Source organism: Gambusia affinis, linkage group LG22 (genome assembly GCF_019740435.1).
Source record: "Gambusia affinis linkage group LG22, SWU_Gaff_1.0, whole genome shotgun sequence".
NCBI classification, from domain to species: Eukaryota; Metazoa; Chordata; class Actinopteri; order Cyprinodontiformes; family Poeciliidae; genus Gambusia; species Gambusia affinis.
The window spans coordinates 5,121,343-5,127,342 of record NC_057889.1 but is presented as its reverse complement, the minus strand read 5'-3'; positions in this window follow the sequence as shown (position 1 = coordinate 5,127,342).

Here is a 6,000-nt window from a genome sequence, read left to right as displayed (position 1 = left end):
TGTGTTGTTTCTAGTGCAAATATCTTAGTACATATGAAATAGAACAAAACAAACCTACAAGTAAGTTTTAAATCAATGTTAAAAAAAAAACCTTTACCTACTTAAGAAGATTTAATTTGTCTGTAAAAATTATAAATTAATCATAAATTCACTACAGTGTTGAATTGTGGACAGAGTGGCCAAACAAAATCATCCACACTTCGTATATCCCTATTTACTGTGTGTTGCTCAATGAGGATAAACATCAATCTTCAACTTAATATCTGGATGATAATTTATCTAGCTAATTATTAGCTGTCATAGATAATATGAATCAAATACTGTAGTACAATTTTTGAGCTAACTGAACAGGACATTTTATCCCATAGTTAGTTATGATATTGAAAGCAAAACAAACAGGAGTCAAGGGAGATATCCACTTTCTCCCTGCCTTTCCTTGAGACCCATGTCTGACTGAGTTCCTGCTCCAATCTACCCAGAGATCCCAGCCACTGGAGATGCACCAAGGAGAAAAACATACTTCGTTTTCTTTTTACAACATTAGAGGCAGCCAGCCGTGTTACAGCGTCACTGTGTGGGCCATCTCATTTGATGGGAAATTGGATCTAGACTTGAGAGCGTTGTGGGTAATACGGTTAAAGGCATCATGAAAAGCCAGCTGTAACAGGATTTCGCCCTCTGTGCCGCTCCGACTGACTGCTGCCGTGAGGCGAGTCATTAGGGAGATTCACTGTGTGAGCGTGTTTGTCTCCACCCGTTGCTGATACTCTGCAGCATGAAGGAGGTTTTACTTCCCTCTGGGTCTGAGAGGCTCAATCTGTCATAAAGATGGAGCATCTTGAAAACTGCTCAGGATGGTAAAACTGTAAATGTTCAGTCATACAAGATCTGTGTGCAATACTCTGAAAAAACACAAAATCTAGTTTTTGCTGCAAATATGTTAGTGCTCTTGAAATAAGACCAAACTAATATTGTTAGTTATATATTTCCACAAAATGTTTTCTTTAATTTATTTGTCCTCTTATATTTGTCTATCCTTGTGTTCCTCTGTGTCTGCTATTAGGGGTTTGGTCCTCCAGCTCCGCCCTTCTTTCTTCTTCTTTTGTTCGGGGTCCTCCAGGACCATTATATATACTCAGTTATTAATTTCCTCTTCCTTTTTGTTACTTGTTCCACTGGGGAGAGGCAAGTTTTATAATCCGTTGTATTCCTTTCATTTACATTGTTCGAATGTTTATTTTTCCGCCTGTATTAATGATGGCTATTTTCAGTTGAGTTGCTATTACGCCTTTATAACATCTGATGCATGTTAATACTGTTATTTTGTATAGATCGGGCTGGCGAACTAGAGCACATGCTATGTGCTAATGCTAATGTCTCCCGATTGACAGGGTAAATAAACGGAGACCGCCTCCAAACCCTGATTCGGAGTTTTGTGGTTTGTCTGATCACCACACACAACGCAGATGTGCACCGGTCACATAACCTGCAATTAACTTTTCACCAAGGTATAGCTTGTTTAAAGAAATTAATTCATGAATATTGATTTGTTAAAGTACTAGTGCCACTGGCAAATTATTTCACTTACAATAACACATTTTCCCCATGTTATAAGTAAAGTAATACTCTATAAACTGGCATCTTTTAAGTCAATATTGCAATTATTGACTTTAAGCAGCAAGCTAATATATCTTGCTACAAAGTTAATTCAAAGATTAGTTTGCATTATTAAAGTGTACTAAGATATTTACACTAAAAACCAGACAAAAATTGTTGGTAAGAGTTTGTATTTTTGCAGTTCTGACCCTTTGCAAGTGACGTCACGCTCTCCAGAACTCCGCCCGCTCCGCCATGACGGACGTCAAAACAACCAAACCGCTCCTTAAAAGCTGGGATAAAAACAGACATCTGGTAGCCTGATATCGCATCTAGTTAGTTAATTTTGCTTTAAAGTGGTCACAGGGTGCTGCACGGTCTGGTGCATAAACAAAAAAGATAGAAACCAAACGTGTTATTTTAATTTTTAACTTTTAATGAGGAAAGATACAACGGCGATGGATAATAACCGTCAATCATAATGACTGTCAGCCCTCGGCGTAACCACGGATTTGCAGCGAACACGTTCTACAAAGTAAGAAGATCAACGTTCATTTACTTTCAAAGTAAGTATGGTTAGAAAGATATGGAATATCGCATTATAGAGAATGTAGTCTAGCCATTGGTAACCATGGAGACAGTTCCGCACTTTCATGTAGCCTAGCATGTACGAAAGAAATGGTTAGCATCTCGTCTTTTGTATGTTTTTAAGGATGCTCCGGTTTAAGGGGAGACGCTTTTTATGACATAGTGATAAAAATTATGTGGTGTGAATTCAAGCAAACCAGGTAATTAGATCAACACGTGAGGAGGGAGGAGATATGAGTCGGTTTGTAAGCTAGCTGTTTCCAACTTTTGTAAATACCACCGTCTGTGAGCCCCAACCAGGTGTGCTACGTTCACAGACAAATTAGCTCGAGGCTAACGAGTAAAAGCCATAAATAAACTGACAAAAACAACTTTGGAAAACAATTTCAATAGCTCTGTTTAACATTCCCATCCCTCACTTCCGACGTCCATCATGGCGTCTCCAATGATTTAGTGACGTATTTGCAAAGGGTCAATACCATCATGAATGTAGTTTGTTGGGAATCACTGAAGAGTATGATGCAAATGATAATTATGTGCTAACTTCTCTGCACAGTGGTATTTCTGTCCCTATTACTAAGCTCTTAATGATGGTTATTCCTTTCATTGTTGACCTTCCTGTTGACTGACATTGTTAAATTACCAGCAGTAAAAAAAGTAAAAGAGATCCTTGTTAATAACAGATAAACACACATTGTTTCCATTTGTTTTCTTCACTGCAGTCTTAACTAAACATGTTTTGCTGCGAACAAGCGCCTGTTCTCCTGTGCCAAGGTGACTGTACGCAAGCATGTTTCAATGGAGAGCAATTTTAATAGCCAAGGTCAGTGCATTTGCTGTGCTATGCGTGGAATGAGCGAAGGCCTTCGCTCGCAGCGCCTTCGGCAGACTCCAGAGAGTCGCGCTCATTGTGTGGCGGCCGAAGGGGAACAAAGACATTTCCACCGGAGGAACTTTGGGTTCCTGTCGATAAGGAGCCTTGTGTTGTGAGCTCAGGCCGTGTTTATATGCCTGTGTACAGTGGGGATCTACGCAGCAGCACAAGGCGTGCACGTCCAAGACAACAAGTGATGGCTGTATAAATAGTTCCCCCTTGACGACACTTCAAAGGTGGGGAGAAATGTCCTCATGATTTCTGCTTCATGCATGCTGGGGGAAAATATTTATGTTGTTTCTTGCTCATTCCCGATCCTTTTTGAATTCGCTGAGCAACTCTCTCTCTGATCTTAAAGGAAGTGACCTGATGCTTATTCACAGATCCATACACGCAAGATTACATTCCATTCGTCTTTCCCAATGAAACATCCTGCATTCGTCTGTGAAAGACCTCTTTCAAAATCTCCTTCCTCAGAATTTCCTCACAATTTTTTTCTTTACTTTATGAAAAGAAAAGCAGGAAGGTACATGTTTAAATATGAGTCCATGCAGACTTTGTTGCCCTCCACAGGCAGCTTTTAATGAGAATTTAAACTCTTAATCTAAGTGAGCAATAACGGGGCGGTATTTTGTTTCCATTGTGCTCACTGCATAAACACAAAATCTTACCAGGTTTTGGTCTAGTTTCTAGTACAAATACCTTAGTTTATTTGAAACAAGACAAAACCAACTTACAAGTAATGTTTTCAACAAGATATAAGAGCTGGTTTTAAGCCAATAATGTCTTAATATTGATGAAAAAATACTAACTCCTTTGGCAGATTATTTCAATTATAGCATGACATTCTTGCCAAGTGAAATAATCTGCCAATGCAACAAGAACTTTTTCATCATTAGTAAGGAATTGTTAACTATAAATAGGCTCCTATATCTTGCTGAAAAGTCACTTTTAAGTTTAAATGGGATTTACTTCAAGTCCACAATTACGTTTTACCAATGGAAGATTTAGGTTTAAAGTAATTTTTTAAGTTTACCAAAATGTTTTTGTCTGACTGGAAGCAGCGTCAGTGCTTTTGGGTGGCCCAGCAGAGTCCGGACTTGAACTTTTGCTGAATCTAAGCTAAAGATTAGGGTGATTGCAAAGAATCCTTCCGACCTTAAAGGCTTGAAGCTGAAAGTGAGTAATCAAGAAGACCAGTGGAAACACGCAAATAAAAGCAGCGTCTGATGCTGTAATGCCAAAAATGCTCCTCAGTTGGCTTTTTAAGAAGGATGTAAACAGTTCTTGACATGCAATTTGACTGTAAATGTAAAGAAAAACGTTTCTTTCCTAAACATTACACAGATCTTTACGTTGGTTCCTTATGTTTTGGGGGAAGCATGTCAGAACCTTCTTGGTTGAATGAAAATACATTTAAATCTAAATCTGCCAAGGTTATGATTCATTGTGGATTAACTGTATTTTATTTGGGATTTTGTGTGATAAACCAATACAAATGTTTTCAGTGGTGAATTAAATCCATCTGGAAAACAAACCTTGTTTACTTTTTTAAAGATAAAAAAATGTAAAAACATGATATTTTCAACCTCTGTCAGATTGAACGGAAAGCATCTCTGAATACCAATTTTCAAATCTTCTCCCAGATTCACCATTTGGATTTAGGTCTAGACTTTGACTGGGACATTGTTGTACATCCTTTAATCCAGGGATGTCCACAGTGTGGCGCTCTGGATGATTTTGTTTGGCCTTAAGAAATAAATGTGGACCTTGAGTGCTCTAAATTTCACACTTTTGGCCCTAATAACAAAAAGTTTGGACACCCCTGCTTTAATCTTAAACATTTTAGCTACAGTGCTAGTTTTCCGTCACATGTAGCATTTAAACTTTTGCCACTAGTGCCAACAGTGTCAAATTTAGAGCACTCAAGGGCCACATTTATTTCTTAAGACTTTTGCTTTGTGTCTTCTACAATACACTAAATAGACAATATTATAATCGAGCTAATTTGTCACATTTTTGTAGAAGATGAATCTGTAAAACACTGTCTGGGTTTCGTACAGTTGTTGTTTTAAATGACAGGTGCACATATTTTAAAACTTTTTTGGGATTTATTGTCCTCTGTTTTTTTTTCTTTCAAGAATGTTAAATAAAAAATACCTTGTCTTGTACCTAAATGAATAAATATTTTAAGAAGATTTAATTTGTAAGTAAAAATGACAAATTAATTGTAAATTTGCTACAATGTTGAATCATTCATAGGGCCACAAGTGGCCCACGTGCCACACTTTGGAGATCCCTGACCTAAATAAACACTTTCTTCCATGTCGTGTTTGTTTTGCTCCCCATATCTTGTGGAAAACTACAAACAGAATTTCAGAAATCTGAAAAATGTGCTTTTTAATTTTTTTTTTAGAAATTGTGTGTTCATAACATTTCAGAGCTTTTTAACCATCTAAATTTAAAACATAACTTCTAAATTGTCTGTTTAGAAACTTGTGTAAATGTAATTGTGTTAATTGCTGTTTTTGCAGGTCGTATTGCTCATGTTTCGACTTTCGATGCGTCCCGATGTGTTTGTGTGACAGCATGACCTCCGTGACCTTGCCCTGTTCAGCTTGCAGTGTCGTATCTCTCTCCGTAAGCCCCGTGGTGACATTCGCACGCTGTCTGCCGCCTTTCCTGCCACTTATCAGCAGCTAATTGCCAATAATGTCAAAGAGACAACGTTACATCTGAACAGTTCATTCACTTATCCCGGTACTGAGCCAGCGGCTTTGATGTAGCGCGTTCCCACGCTTCAACCGCGGGGCTTTCCGAGCTTCAAGAAGGAGGCAGTTTGAGTTGAAACAACAGAAATGGCTTCAGCGACATCATTTGGAATAAATTTACTTTAAACACTAATCTCATAAAAGCATTATGTGATGTGGGATTTTCAACTT